Source organism: Triticum dicoccoides, chromosome 4B (assembly GCF_002162155.2).
Source record: "Triticum dicoccoides isolate Atlit2015 ecotype Zavitan chromosome 4B, WEW_v2.0, whole genome shotgun sequence".
NCBI classification, from domain to species: Eukaryota; Viridiplantae; Streptophyta; class Magnoliopsida; order Poales; family Poaceae; genus Triticum; species Triticum dicoccoides.
Window position 1 is genome coordinate 250,372,084 of NC_041387.1, and position 16,880 is coordinate 250,388,963.

Below are 16,880 nucleotides of genomic sequence, written 5' to 3' on the forward strand. Positions count from 1 at the left end.
GACAACTTGGCACATATATGAATATCAGGCACAAAAACTAAGAAGTGTTCGCTAGCTACCCAGAACTTGCTGCCACATTTGAACAATCTGACCTTTTTTGCGGGGAAGAACAATTTGACCGTTGTCATGATAAATTTAAAGACCCTAAAAAACACCAAACATAACACGATTATACAGCATATATGAAGTCTAAACAGGATGGATCAAATGGGCCGTCCACATGAGTATGTCCGTGACGTCAAGCGGCGCTGCCATGAGCACGTGAGGCCATGGGCAGCAGCTAGACGTCTGAGTTGATGAGGCCTGCTGGCTCCACTATTATGGCCTATGTTCAGTTTGCATCTCATGTTCAGTTAGAAAATGAGATGATAAGAGAGTAAAATAAATTGCGCCATGGTGCATGGTTCACTTACCACCTCAGTACCTCCAGCCAGTTGTCCATCTAGTCAGCTCACTGCCCATGCTCCATTATTCATCACAATAGAGCCTTCACAGTTTGCACACACCACCAAGGAAACTGGAGACACTTATTTTTCCTTCCATCCCTTTATTCTACTATTGATCTTGTTAGTTGGCAGTTAGCACTTTTCCCTTGTGAAGTAGTCGAATGATCGATAAACCAGACTACATATAGTACCTTGTAGCTAACACTGTAGTTTGCTTTATTTTATAGATTGGTCATTAGTGGCAAACAATAGTGTACTAATTTCTGTATCACTTAATACAAAATGAAAAAGGTGATCAATAACATAGGGATATGATCTGGAAGGGGTGACTTAAGGAACCACACCAGTACATAACTCATGCTTAAAATAACTCCAAGTCATCTCCCTTATTTTAGCCTCACCACCATCATCCGAACCACACCACTACCTCGGCATGGCCTGGTTCTTTGGTACAAAGAACATCCTTGATCACCATTTGTTTTGTTCTTCAATGTGAGGATTTCTTTACAATTGATAGAAAAACCAATCATTGATGCGAAAAATTCGCACAAAATGCAACTTTAGAGCCAATAAGAGCATCCACAATGTGCTATTCTTAGCCTCTAAGCTCGCCTCTAATGCCTTAGAGGCAGACGCCATACATTACAAGCACCAGCCTCCAACTCAGAATGACTAGCATCGCCTCTAAGCTAAGAGGCCGCCTCCAACCTTGTGGTCGGATTAAAAAAATCTCTGACCCTACTTGTCACACAAAGCTACGCATGCTTCGTGCTAGCTTTGCTTCATGAAATAATCTATATTATATGTACATGTTGCATGGTATGGGGTCCACCATAGAGGCTACATAGAATTTGATACACTGCCTGATTGATGTCCAAGTATGGAGGCAGCTAAGTGGACCACATCATAGAGGCACTGCTGCCTCTAACCACTGTGGATCCCAAGGAGCGAAGTCCATGCATGCAACGCCACAAGCTACAGAGTACTTTAGGTCTAGAGCCATATTGCATTGTTACCAATGTGGCACCAGGCTTCTCCGGCTCCTCTAGCTTAATTGGGAGGCGCTATTAAAGATGGAAGCTAAGGAAGCAACAAGCAAGGAACGGCTAGGGCGATCATGCAGGCAAGAAACGCTGTTGTGATATAGATACTACGTACTACTCTAGTACGTGAGCCACGAGATGATGGCGCGTGCACAATATACGGGAGTGAAAACCCGTGCACGTGGTTGGGCTATCGGGTGCACCCAGATTGTGGTGCTACACATGTGTCGGACTTCAAAAGTCAAACTACCACTGATTTAACATGTATATGTAGATTTCAACCAAGCCACAACAAAGAAAATTATATTTGAATTACAACATGAAAAACAAAAAGAATATGATTACCACTGATTTTGTTGTTGGACAAAATTTATGGCCAAGTCTAAAATGAGCCATATTCACAACGTAATTTGACTTGTTTGTTTCTAGAGTTCTACTGAATATTTTGAAATGTTTTATGTGTGTGTAGTCGTGTACAATTATCGTCAGTTCTTTCGAAAAGTTTGCTCCAGTAGGCGGAGTACAACCATACACTCTCATGCATGCGGTACGGCTAATAGAGTTTTTTTTTGAGCAGGACGACACAAATATTTCCTCGTAGTGAGGTTAATAAAATATTAAAAAGGCCGTTGTGCGTTCAGCGGGGATCAAACCCACAAAACCATGCATTGAGAGCTATACTCCCATGACCACTAGTAGTACGACGTAACATAGAATATATTTGTCGCTAGTACATTCCTCCTTATACATATTGGAGTATTTAACAAAAAACTATACCACTTTCCAAATAGCCCTACCAAGAAACCACCACTCTACAAAAATTAGCAAAAACATACCAAAAAATTCTTAATCCGTCGCAATAAACTACCAAGTGCCGATTAGGCAGGTTTAAACCCATGTGGCACCTTAAGACAATGACGTCCGTTTGACCGACGAATTAGGCGTTATGACTTGTCGGACCTACATGTCAGTCTCAACAAAAATCCCCAAGTCACCTCCTACCTCCGGCCCGTCCACCTAGTTATCCTTGGCCATGGGATGCAGCCACCGCCGGCGGCAGAAGGCGAGGTCAAAAGTGTCAGCGGTGCAAAGCCCATCTTGCGGCAACCCAGAGGCCAGCTCAAAGCGGCGCTCGCAACCGCTAGCTAGCCAAGCTAGCACACTCCCTGCTGGATTGATAGAGCGAGGGTGTTCCGATCTTTCGATGGGATGTTGATTTGGTGGAGACGACTTTGATGATCCGACTACAAACGTGCACGGCGTTGCGCCTTAGCAATCGCTAAACCAACTCCGAGAGGTTATTGATCATGGTGGAGCATGATCAACCTGACCATGAAGGTCTATTCCTGCACGCAATCGAAGAACAAGCAAGAATATGATTAAAGCAATCTGAATATTGCGAATATAGATGAAGTATTGATAAAGGTGGGGATCCGAAAGCGGTCTTGGCCTGGTTGTTGGACACAAACGAAGTACACGAAGTTGTAATGGCTAAATTTTAACTAAACAAATCCCTCAAAGTCTAAACGGTGCCTTAAGGGTTGTATTTGTAGGGGGGAAGAGAGGGGATTTCGTCCCCCCGACAAGGTGGGGCTACAACACCTCCTGAGTTGTCTCCCATACAATATGGACTCTAAAAAGAGCCTACAACTAGTATTTCAAAATTACATTGGCCTGGCCCAAAAATAAGGTGGCGCAACACCTATATTAAGCTATGGACGAAATTTATGAGGGCATCTAGTATATTTCGTCAATGTCCTTGTATGTCATCATGGTGGCTCCAAAGTGCTAAAAACTCCACCAGAAACTCTGTTCTTGCTCCCCTTGCGCATGCCATCTTCTCCATGCTTGATCATGCTCCAATGTTCATCGTTCTTGTCCATGCTTGTCCTTTCATTTATAAGAAAAACAAATGTATCCAATTTAGGCAGCATCATATTCTCATGAACATTAGAATCATTACCAAGAAACGGAAGTACCTGGTAATTTAATTGGCGTGCACGAGCTCTAGTAATTGGTCCAGTATATGTAGTAGTAGGGGATGTGGGTGTAACTTTGTTAGTGATGTCCTCATCATGGATGCATCCACTGCTTGTGTGCAAGGTTTGCTAGCTAGGTTGGCACGGCGGTGCATCATCTTGCTCGCGTGTGACGCGCTAAGGCCAGCCATCCAGCTCGAGCGAAGTCGAGTGCGACGGCTTGCTCGCGCGTGAGCCGTGCTCGGGCCAGCCAGCCAACCCGTGCGGAGGCCAGTGCGGCGGCCGACCCATCCGGTGGAGCGGTGGCCATCTTGCCCATTACCGACGCCAGTGACAAACATGCATATGAACTGTTTGAAGTAATGTTCAGGAAAAATAAATGATTCGAGTAGGAAGAAGAGGATAGAGGCTCACGTGTGGGTCCCACCTTTCGTAACGGTCAACACAACGGTCAAACAGATGGTGTTGACTTAAGGTGCCTCGTCAGCATAGACGTGCGGGCCAACCCTATCATAAACGAGTTTAAACAAGCCTAATAAACACTTGGTAGTGGAGTAGTTTTTTGGCGCGGATTAAGAATTTTTTGGTATGTTTTTGCTATTTTTTGTAAAGTAGTTTCTTGCTAGGGCTGGTTGAAAGTGGTAGTTTTTTGTTAAATACTATACATACTGTAAGTAGGAGTGAAAGTTAAGCTTTGGAAGCCAATAAGCACGGCTAGTTACATAGTACCTATGTGTACGTAATTCAAACTAAATATCGACCTTGTGTGACTAATATCTTGATGGAAAACTCGAAACTATGGAAATACAAACATATTATTGATACTTGTTTCCATAAACTTGGATATACGTTCTATTCAACGGCTGAGCATGTGGGGCCTTAGCACAATGACTTCCCAACTGTGTAAAACAAGGTTTTCTCGTCTCCGATAAGGAGGGGAATGACGGTGGCGCACCTTCGTCTTGCTCTAGTGCTCTTAGTCATCACTAGGTGGTCTACGGAGGTGTAGATGTATATTTTTCACGTCTCGTGTTCGTCGTACTACCACGAGTATTGATGAATAGATTGTAAGTTTTTCGCAAGAAAACATTGGTTGATCATGTGTGCGAGAGAGAGAATGTGCATGTGTGTATGTGTGTGTGTGTGTGATATGGAGAGACTGAGGCGGAGATAAGAGATTCTTTGTGTGTTTATGTGTGTGGAGGATAGAGAGAGACCTATGCATGTGGCTTTGTGTTGTGTAACTGTTGGGGAACATAGTAATTTCAAATAAATTCCTACGGACACGCAAGATCATGGTGATGCATAGCAACAAGAGGGGAGAGTGTTGTCCACGTACCCTCGTAGACCGGAAGCGGAAGTGTTAGAACAACGCGGTTGATGTAGTCGTGCGTCTTCACGGTCCAACCGATCAAGCACGGAAACTACGACACCTCCGAGTTCTAGCACACGTTCAGCTCGATGACGATCCCCGTACTCCGATCCAGCAGAATGTCAGGGAAGAGTTCCGTCAGCATGACGGCGTGGTGATGATCTTGATGTTCTACCGTCGCAGGGCTTCGCCTAAGCACCGCTACAATATTATCGAGGACTATGGTGGAGGGGGGCACCGCACACGGCTAAGAGATCAAGAGATCAATTATTATGTCTATGGGGTGCGCCCCTCCCCCGTATATAAAGGAGTGGAGGAGGGGCCAGCCAAGGGGGGTGGCGCGCCCTAGGGGGGAGTCCAACCCCAACCGGGAGTAGGACTCCCCCCTTTCCTATTAGGAGAGGGAGAGGGAAGGAAGAGGGGGGAGGGAAGAAGGAAAGGGGGCCGGCCCCCCTCCCAATTTGGATTGGGCTTGGGGGGGCGCGCCCCCTCCTTTGCTTCTTCTCCCTCCTTTCCACTAAGGCCCAATAAGGCCCATATACCTCCCGGGGGGTTCCGATAACCTCCCGGAGCTCCGGTATTGTCCCAATCTCACCCGGAACCTTTCCGGTGTCCAAATATAGTAGCCCAATATATCGATCTTTATGTCTTGACCATTTCGAGACTCCTCGTCAAGTCCGTGATCACATCCAGGACTCCGAACAACCTTCGGTACATCAAGACTCATAAACTCATAATAAAATTGTCAACAAAACCTTAAGCGTGCGGACCCTACGGGTTCGAGAACTATGTAGAGATGACATAGACTCGTTTCCGGTCAATAACCAATAACGGAACCTGGATGCTCATATTGGCTCCTACATATTCTACGAAGATCTTTATCAGTCAAACCGCATAACAACATACATTGTTCCCTTTGTCATAGGTATGTTACTTGCCCGAGATTCGATCGTCAGTATTCAATACCTAGTTCAATCTCGTTACCGGCAAGTCTCTTTACTCATTACGTAATGCATCATTCCGTAACTAACTCATTAGCTACATTTCTTGCAAGGCTTGTAGTGATGTGCATTACCGAGAGGGCCCAGAGATACCTCTCCGACAATCGGAGTGACAAAACCTAATCTCGAAATATGCCAACTCAACATGTACCTTTGGAGACACCTGTAGAGCTCCTTTATAATCACCCAGTTACGTTGTGACGTTTGGTAGCACACAAAGTGTTCCTCCGGTAAACAGGAGTTGCATAATCTCATAGTTGTAGGAACTTGTATAAGTCATGAAGAAAGCAACAGCAACATACTAAACGATCAAGTGCTAAGCTAACGGAATAGGTCAAGTCAATCACATCATTCTCCTAATGATGTGATCCCGTTAATCAAATGACAACACATGTCTATGGTTAGGAAACATAACCATCTTTGATTAATGAGCTAGTCAAGTAGAGGCATACTAGTGACATTTAAGTTTGCCTATATATCCACACATGTATCATGTTTCCGGTTAATACAATTCTAGCACGAATAATAAACATTTATCATGATATGAGGAAATAAATAATAACTTTATTATTGCCTCTAGGGCATATTTCCTTCAGTCTCCCACTTGCACTAGAGACAATAATCTAGATTACACAGTAATGATTCTAACACCCATGGAGTCTTGGTGTTGATCATGTTTTGCTCGTGGAAGACGCTTAGTCAACGGGTCTGCAACATTCAGATCCGTATGTATCTTGCAAATCTCTATGTCTCCCACCTGGACTTGGTCCCGGATGGAAATGAAGCGTCTCTTGATGTGCTTGGTCCTCTTGTGAAATCTGGATTCCTTTGCCAAGGCAATTGCACCAGTATTGTCACAGAAGATCTTCATTGGTCCCGATGCACTAGGTATGACACCTAGATCGGAAATGAACTCCTTCATCCAGACTCCTTCATTTGCTTCTTCTGAAGCAGCTATGTACTCCGCTTCGCATGTAGATCCCGCCACGACGCTTTGTTTAGAACTGCACCAACTGACAGCTCCACCGTTCAATATAAACACGTATCCGGTTTGTGATTTAGAATCGTCCGGATCAGTGTTGAAGCTTGCATCGACGTAACCATTTACGACTAGCTCTTTTTCACCTCCATAAACGAGAAACATATCCTTAGTCCTTTTCAGGTATTTCAGGATATTCTTGACCGTTGTCCAGTGATCCACTCCTGGATTACTTTGGTACCTCCCTGCTAAACTTATTGCTAAGCATACATCAGGTCTAGTACACAGCATTGCATACATGATAGAGCCTATGGCTGAAGCATAGGGAACATCTTTCATTTTCTATCTATCTTCTGCTGTGGTCGGGCATTGAGTCCGACTCAACTTCACACCTTGTAGTACAGGCAAGAACCCTTTCTTTGCCTGATCCATTTTGAACTTTTTCAAAACTTTATCAAGGTATGTGCTTTGTGAAAGTCCAATTAAGCGTCTTGATCTATCTCTATAGATCTTGATACCCAATATGTAAGCAGCTTCACCGAGGTCTTTCATCGAAAAACTTTTATTCAACTATCCCTTTATGCTATCCAGAAATTCTATATCATTTCCAATTAACAATATGTCATCTACATATAATATCATAAATGCTACAGAGCTCCCACTCACTTTCTTGTAAATACAGGCTTCTCCAAAAGTCTGTATAAAACCATATGCTTTGATCACACTATCAAAGCGTTTATTCCAACTCCGAGAGGCTTGCACCAGTCCATAAATGGATTGCTGGAGCTTGCACACTTTGTTAGCATCTTTTTAATCGGCAAAACCTTCTGGTTGCATCATATATAACTCTTCTTCCAGAAATCCATTCAGGAATGCAGTTTTGACATCCATTTGCCATATTTCATAATCATAAAATGCAGCAATTGCTAACATGATTCGGACAGACTTAGGCATCGCTACGGGTGAGAAAGTCTCATCGTAGTCAACCCCTTGAACTTGTCAAAAACCTTTCGCAACAAGTCGAGCTTTGTAGACAGTTAAATTACCATCAGCGTCAGTCTTCTTGAAGATCCATTTATTCTTGATGGCTTGCCGATCATCGAGCAAGTCAACCAAAGTCCATACTTTGTTCTCATACATGGATCCCATCTCAGATTTCATGGCCTCAAGCCATTTTGCGGAATCTGGGCTCATCATCGCTTCCTCGTAGTTCGTAGGTTCGTCATGGTCAAGTAACATGACTTCCAGAATAGGATTACCGTACCACTCTAGTGTGGATCTTACTCTGGTTGACCTACGAGGTTTAGTAGTAACTTGATCTGAAGTTTCATGATCAATATCATTAGCTTCCTCACTGATTGGTGTAGTTGTCACAGGAACCGGTTCTTGTGATGAACTACTTTCCAATAAGGGAGCAGGTACAGTTACCTCATCAAGTTCTACTTTCCTCCCACTCACTTCTTTCGAGAGAAACTCCTTCTCTAGAAAGGATCTGAATTTAGCAACAAAAATCTTGCCCTCAGATCTGTGATAGAAGGTGTACCCAATAGTTTCTTTTGGGTATCCTATGAAGACACATTTCTCAAATTTGGGTTCGAGCTTATCTGGTTGAAGTTTCTTCACATAAGCATCGCAGCCCCAAACTTTAAGAAACGACAACTTTGGTTTCTTGCCAAACCTCAGTTCATAAGGTGTCGTCTCAACGTGAATGCGGCCGTATCTAAAGCATAACCCCAAAACGATAGCAGTAAATCAGTAAGAGACATCATAGATCGCACCATATCTAGTAAAGTACGATTACGACGTTCGGACACACCATTTCTTTGTGGTGTTCTGGGTGGCGTGAGTTGCGAAACTATTCCGCATTGCTTCAAATGTAAACCAAACTCGTAACTCAAATATTCTCCTCCACGATCAGATCGTAGAAACTTTATTTTCTTGTTAAGATGATTTTCCACTTCACTCTGAAATTCTTTGAACTTTTCAAATGTTTCAGACTTGTGTTTCATTAAGTAGATATACCCATATCTGCTCAAATCATCTGTGAAGGTGAGAAAATAACGATACCCGCCGTGAGCCTCAATATTCATTGGACCACATACATCAGTATGTATGATTTCCAACAAATCAGTTGCTCGCTCCATAGTTCCGGAGAACGACGTTTTAGTCATCTTGCCCATGAGGCACGGTTTGCAAGTACCAAGTGATTCATAATCAAGTGATTCCAGAAGTCCATCAGTATGGAGTTTCTTCATGCGCTTTACACCAATATGACCCAAACGGCAGTGCCACAAATAAGTTGCACTATCATTATCAACTCTGCATCTTTTGGCTTCAACATTATGAATATGTATATCACTACTATCGAGATTTAATAAAAATAGACCACTCTTCAAGGGTGCATGACCATAAAAGATATTACTCATATAAATAGAACAACCATTATTCTCAGATTTAAATGAATAACCGTCTCGCATCAAACAAGATCCAGATATAATGTTCATGCTTAACGCTGGCACCAAATAACAATTATTCAGGTCTAAAACTAATCCCGAAGGTAGATGTAGAGGTAGCGTGCCGACCGCGATCACATCGACTTTGGAACCATTTCCCACGCGCATCATCACCTCATCCTTAGCCAATCTTTGCTTAATCCATAGTCCCTGTTTCGAGTTGCAAATATTAGCAACAGAACCAGTATCAAATACCCAGGTGCTACTGCGAGCATTAGTAAGGTACACATCAATAACATGTATATCACATATACCTTTGTTCACCTTGCCATCCTTCTTATCCACCAAATACTTGGGGCAGTTCCGCTTCCAGTGTCCAGTCTGCTTGCAGTAGAAGCACTCAGTCTCAAGCTTAGGTCCAGATTTGGGTTTCTTCTCTTGAACAGCAACTTGCTTGCTGTTCTTCTTGAAGTTCCCCTTCTTCTTCCCTTTACCCTTTTTCTTGAAACTGGTGGCCTTATTGACAATCAACACTTCATGCTCCTTCTTGATTTCTACCTCCGCAGCCTTTAGCATTGCGAAGAGCTCGGGAATAGTCTTGTCCATCCCTTGCATATTATAGTTCATCACGAAGCTCTTGTAGCTTGGTGGCAGTGATTGAAGAATTCTGTCAATGACAGTATCATCAGGAAGATTAACTCCCAGTTGAATCAAGTGATTATTATACCCAGACATTTTGAGTATATGTTCACTGACAGAACTATTCTCCTCCATCTTACAGCTATAGAACTTATTGGAGACTTCATATCTCTCAATCCGGGCATTTGCTTGAAATATTAACTTCAACTCCTGGAACATCTCATATACTCCATGACGTTCAAAACATCGTTGAAGACCCGGTTCCAAGCCGTAAAGCATGGCACACTGAACTATTGAGTAGTCATCAGCTTTGCTCTGCCAGATGTTCTTAACGTCGTCAGTTGCATCGGCAGCAGGCCTGGCACCCAGCGGTGCTTCCAGGACGTAATTCTTCTGTGCAGCAGTGAGGATAATCCTCAAGTTACGGACCCAGTCCGTGTAATTGCTACCATCATATTTCAACTTAGCTTTCTCAAGGAACGCATTAAAATTCAACGGAACAACAGCATGAGCCATCTATCTACAACAAACATAGACAAGCAAAATACTATCAGGTACTAAGTTCATGATAAATTTAAGTTCAATTAATCATATTACTAAAGAACTCCCACTTAGACAGATATATCTCTAGTCATCTAAGTGATCACGTGATCCAAATCAACTAAACCATGTCCGATCCTCATGTGAGATGGAGTAGTTTCAATGGTGAACATCACTATGTTGATCATATCTACTATATGATTCACGTTTGACCTTTTGGTCTTCGTGTTCCGAGGCCATATCTGTATATGCTAGGCTCGTCAAGTTTAACCTGAGTATTCCGCGTGTGCAACTGTTTTGCACCCGTTGTATTTGAACATAGAGCCTATCACACCCGATCATCACGTGGTGTCTCAGCACGAAGAACTTTCGCTACGGTGCATACTCAGGGAGAACACTTCTTGATAATTAGTGAGAGATCATCTTAAAATGCTACCGTCAATCAAAGCAAGATAAGATGCATAAAGGATAAACATCACATGCAATCAATATAAGTGATATGATATGGCCATCATCATCCTGTGCTTGTGATCTCCCTCTCCGAAGCACCGTCGTGATCACCATCGTCACCGGTGCGACACCTTGATCTCCATCATAGCATCATTGTCGTTACGCCATCTATTGCTTCTACAACTATCGCTACCGCTTAGTGATAAAGTAAAGCAATTACGGGGCGTTTGCATTTCATACAATAAAGCGACAACCATACGGCTCCTGCCAGTTGTCGATAACTCGGTTACAAAACATGATCATCTCATACAATAAAATATAGCATCACGTCTTGACCATATCACATCACAACATGCCCTACAAAAACAAGTTAGACGTCCTCTACTTTGTTGTTGCAAAATTTACGTGGCTGCTATGGGCTGAGCAAGAACCGTTCTTACCTACGCATCAAAACCACAACGATAGCTCATCAAGTTAGTGTTGTTTTAACCTTTGCAAGGACCGGGCGTAGCCACACTTGGTTCAACTAAAGTTGGAGAAACAGACACCCGCTAGTCACCTGTGTGCAAAGCACGGCGGTAAAACCAGTCTCGCGTAAGCGTACACGTAATGTCGGTCCGGGCCAATTCATCCAACAATACCGCTGAACCAAAGTATGACATGCTGGTAAGCAGTATGACTTGTATCGCCCACAACTCACTTGTGTTCTACTTGTGCATATAACATCTACGCATAAAACCAAGCTCGGATGCCACTGTTGGGGAACGTAGTAATTTCAAAAAAAATCCTACGGACACGCAAGATCATGGTGATGCATAGCAACAAGAGGGGAGAGTGTTGTCCAGGTACCCTCGTAGACCGAAAGCGGAAGCGTTAGAACAACGTGGTTGATGTAGTCGTACGTCTTCACGGTCCGACCGATCAAGCACCGAAACTACGGCACCTCCGAGTTCTAGCACATGTTCAGCTCGATGACGATCCTCGTACTCCGGTCCAGCAGAATGTCGGGGAAGAGTTCCGTCAACACGGCAGCGTGGTGACGATCTTGATGTTCTACCATCGCAGGGCTTCGCCTAAGCACCGCTACAATATTATCGAGGACTATGGTGGAGGGGGGCACCGCACACGGCTAAGAGATCAAGAGATCAATTGTTATGTCTATGGGGTGCCCCCCTCCCCCGTATATAAAGGAGTGGAGGAGGGGGCCGGCCAAGGGGGGTGGCGCACCCTAGGGGGGATCCCAACCCCAACCGGGAGTAGGACTCCCCCCTTTCCTATTATGTGAGGGAGAGGGAAGGAAGAGGGTGGAGGGAAGAAGGAAAGGGGGGGCCCTCCCAATTCGGATTGGGCTTGGGGGGCGCGCCCCCTCCTTTGCTTCTTCTCCCTCCTTTCCACTAATGCCCAATAAGGCCCATATACCTCCCGGGGGGTTCCGATAACCTCCCGGAGCTCCGGTATTGTCCCAATCTCACCCGGAACCTTTCCGGTGTCCAAATATAGTCGTCCAATATATCGATCTTTATGTCTCGACCATTTGGAGACTCCTCGTCAAGTCCGTGATCACATCCGAGACTCCGAACAACCTTCAGTACATCCAAACTCATAAACTCATAATAAAACTGTCAACGAAACCTTAAGCGTGCGGACCCTATGGGTTCGAGAACTATGTAGACATGACCGAGACTCGTTTTCGGTCAATAACCAATAGCGGAACCTAGATGCTCATATTGGCTCCTACATATTCTACGAAGATCTTTATCGGTCAAACCGCATAACAACATGCGTTGTTCCCTTTGTCATCGGTATGTTACTTGCCCGAGATTCGATCGTCAGTATCCAATACCTAGTTCAATCTCGTTACCGGCAAGTCTCTTTATTCGTTACGTAATGCATCATTCCGTAACTAACTCATTAGCTACATTGCTTGCAAGGCTTGTAGTGATGTGCATTACTGAGACGGCCTAGAGATACCTCTCCGAAAGTCGGAGTGACAAAACCTAATCTCGAAATACGCCAACTCAACATATAACTTTGGAGACACCTGTAGAGCTCCTTTATAATCACCCAGTTATGTTGTGACGTTTGGTAGCACACAAAGTGTTCCTCCGGTAAACGGGAGTTGCATAATCTAATAGTTGTAGGAACTTGTATAAGTCATGAAGAAAGCAACAGCAACATACTAAACGATCAAGTGCTAAGCTAACGGAATGGGTCAATTCAATCACATCATTCTCCTAATGATGTGATCCCGTTAATCAAATGACAACACATGTCTATAGTTAGGAAACATAACCATCTTTGATTAATGAGCTGGTCAAGTAGAGGCATACCAGTGACATTTAAGTTTGTCTATGTATTCACACATGTATCATGTTTTTGGTTAATACAATTCTAGCATGAATAATAAACATTTATCATGATATGAGGAAATAAATAATAACTTTATTATTGCCTCTAGGGCATATTTCCTTCAGTAACATGGAGACGGATAGACATAGGCGAAGAGTGAGTGTGTGAGATACACATGCAGACATAGGGAGAGAGGTGTGAATTAGAGAGACGGAGAATTTTGGTGTTCATGTGAATAAGCGAGATAGAGGGATATATATACCTAGAACTGGAGAGAATGTATAAGGGTGTGTGTCTTAAAAGAAGGATCCAGATATATGGGGTGTGTGTGTGTCTGTTTGTGCGTGCGCGTGTGTGTGAGGGGGAGCGGGGGTGTGTGTGGAGAAGAGAGACAACTGATGATGTAAACCCAATAGGGAAGGGGGAATGATATGACGTGTGTCTAAGAGAGAGAACGCCATGCGTAGTAGCGGGATGGCATGGGTGCGGGTGGGGAGTAGGTATTTGGAAGAGACATCGAGTGTGTATGATAGAGGGGTGCGAGATATATATATATATATATATATATATATATATATATATATATATAGAGAGAGAGAGAGAGAGAGAGAGAGAGGGGGGGTTATTTGTGTGCGGAAGCGGCCTATAAATAGGGAGACAAAGTCGATGTTGTTCAAAAGTGGACTATGTAGGGAGACGCACGGAAAGTGAGTCATTGTGTGCATCAGAGAGAGAGTTTATGAGAGATCTAAAATAGATGGTGGAGAGAACATCGTGCGAGTTTGAGATCGATGATATGCTAGAGAGCTATGGAGAGACACGACATATATGTATATAGGGAAGGAGGGTTGGGTCCGCATGTGGGAGAGATGGAAAAAGGAGAGAGATGCACAAAGAGACGAAGAGTGTTTGTGTGTAGTGGGGGTGTTGAGTGAGGTGTGTGTCAATGTGTGTAAGAGATAGCTAGAGAGATGGTCGAGAGTGTGCGTGAACCAGATAACTAGAGAGATAGAAGTTGGGGCCAGTGTTTTACGTGTATGGGAAAGATACATGAATATATATATATATATATATATATATATATATATATATATATATATATATATATATATATATATATGTGACAAATTCTATCTACAAGCAGTGGTAGTTACCTGCTAGCTGTTTGTCCTCCACGTGTGCCCAAAGTAGCGCAAGGGGTAAAGGGATTTGGGTTAGCGGGTCATGTGGACTCCAATAGGCAGAACTAATTTAACTCGCGCTAACTGCCACATGTGTGGCAGGAAGGGAGACGCACCACACGTCTCTAATGTAAACAGATTGTCACGTCATTGCATGCATGCATGCAGGAATCTTTTTGGATTTTCAATTTTTAAAATGTTTTATCTCTTAAACGAAAAATCCGATTGAAAATCCGTATTCACCATTAAATCCCTCGCGATGAGATCTTCGAAACTAGATCCCATGTTGATATGTTTTAATGAAAAAAAAATTGGATTAAAAGTTGCCATGTCTATTGCATATGAATTGCCATGATGTTTACACTGAAGTTGCCATGATATGTTTCAGCTATTTTCTTCTATATTTAAAAGTAAATTTTAACATTTATAAAACGAGGAATTAAGAAACTAGACTTGCCATGAACCATAAACTAAAATTGCCATGATACATGCACGTAAAATTGCCATGGTTCATACAAAAAATAATTTTCATGGTCAAAGTACTGGAGTTGCCATCATCAAAATACTAAAATTGCCATGATCTACAAACTAAAATTGCCACATGGAAACTTTAGTTTAAGCCCTATGGCAACTGCAGTGTAAACATCGTGGCAACTTCTGGCAAAACAAAATCGTCAAAACATATCAACATGGGGTCTAGTTTTGAAGATCTCGTCGAGACGGATTTAATGGTGAAAACGGATTTTTAGTTTGCTTTTTTATTTAGGAGATACAACATTTTTAAGCCGAAAACCAAAAAAAAATCTGTTGATGTCATCTATTTATACGTGGCAAAATGAGTAGTGATGGAGGCGTGTGGGCGATGTGCAAACGCCCATACGTGTGGGCGTTAACATTTCCGTTATAGTAAAGTAATCCGGCAAGGAATGGGATGGTTCAACCGCCTCCATAATTGTTGGCAAGTGAATTGCTAACTCAAACTGTTTATCGGATAAGCACTGGAAGCGTGATGTTAATGTTATTTCTGTTAGAAATAGGTAGTGGTGTTGAGTGGATGGTTGAACCATATAACTTTTGTTTTATTTTACATAATATATTACAAAAATATAATATATTTTAAACTGCATGAAGTGTATTCATGTGTACTTGAGTATGGAGTATTACCATATAATTATTCGAGTATGAAGTATGGAGCATGTAGTATGGAGTATGTTTTTTCTTTTTTTTGCGAGTGGAGTATAGAGTATGGAGTATAGAGTATAGAGTATGTTGGAGTATGGAGTATCAACAGTTTTTACATTAATGCCCCCCAAAATAGTACCGTACAGGGTTTGTTTTTTAAGTATGGTGTACACATACATACTCTCCGTTGTAGTAGCAGTATATTTACAAATTTTAGCTTGTAGTATGTATATTTTTTTGAAACGGGAGTATGTAACCTTTTTTCTTCTGAAATGAAACATTGATATATACTTTCCCTGAACACACATATTGATGATCATCTGTGTTCATATTTTTTAGAAAGAAGTATGAAGTATATCTACTTTAATTTGGAGTAGTATGAAGAATGAAATTAGCAATAGAACATGTATATAATTGAGACAATCAATATCAATTACAAAGTACATCATCACAGGAAAAAGCTAGCAGTCAGCTATATATTGTGGCGACATGCAGCACGGCATGCATGCGTGCTGCTACGGATCTGTCGCCGGTACTGCATGGAGGCATATAGTGGATGGCTGATCTTTGGAATCAAGCTGAGGACGCAAAGAAATTTATGCCGCGCAACTCCATTGAGTATGCTGTCACATCTTGGTGTACCATCAAAAATTTATGACCTGCGGCCGTGAGGATAAACTTCCCTGATCAGTCCGGCCGTACTCTTCCTAATCGCATCTTTTCATTGAGCTGCTCCTGATCGCATCTTTGGTTTGTCTACGAGGTCAAAAAACTCATGAAATAGGCGACGGCTTGGTCACTCGTGACGGCGACGACAAGCGGTGGAATTAAGGTTCCGAGTCTTCATGCAACCTGCAAAAAGGAAAACAAAATGGATTTCAGTCTCCAAAGCAGAATAGACTGGACAATAGACATACACGTAATGGATTTCAATCGTCGGGGCATCAATGGCTTCACTGAACTAGATCACGATGATGAACAAAAATATTCGTTGAGCTTTTACGCCGGAGAGATGGGTGGCTGCCGCCGTCCGGCCGGGTGTGAATAACCTTTTTTTTTGCGGTACGTGCAGTCAGGGGATGATTCCTCCTCCAGTTAGGTACGACCAGAAAAGTAGGACCTGTCGTTGAGATCTTCGGTAGAAAATGAGCGAACCCGATATAATTTTTCTCACAGGTACCCGTTAAGCAAGTACGAATCCCGATGGATCTAACGATAACCAAGATGGAGGTAAGTACCACCCAGTGGTAGTATGTATTTTCCATA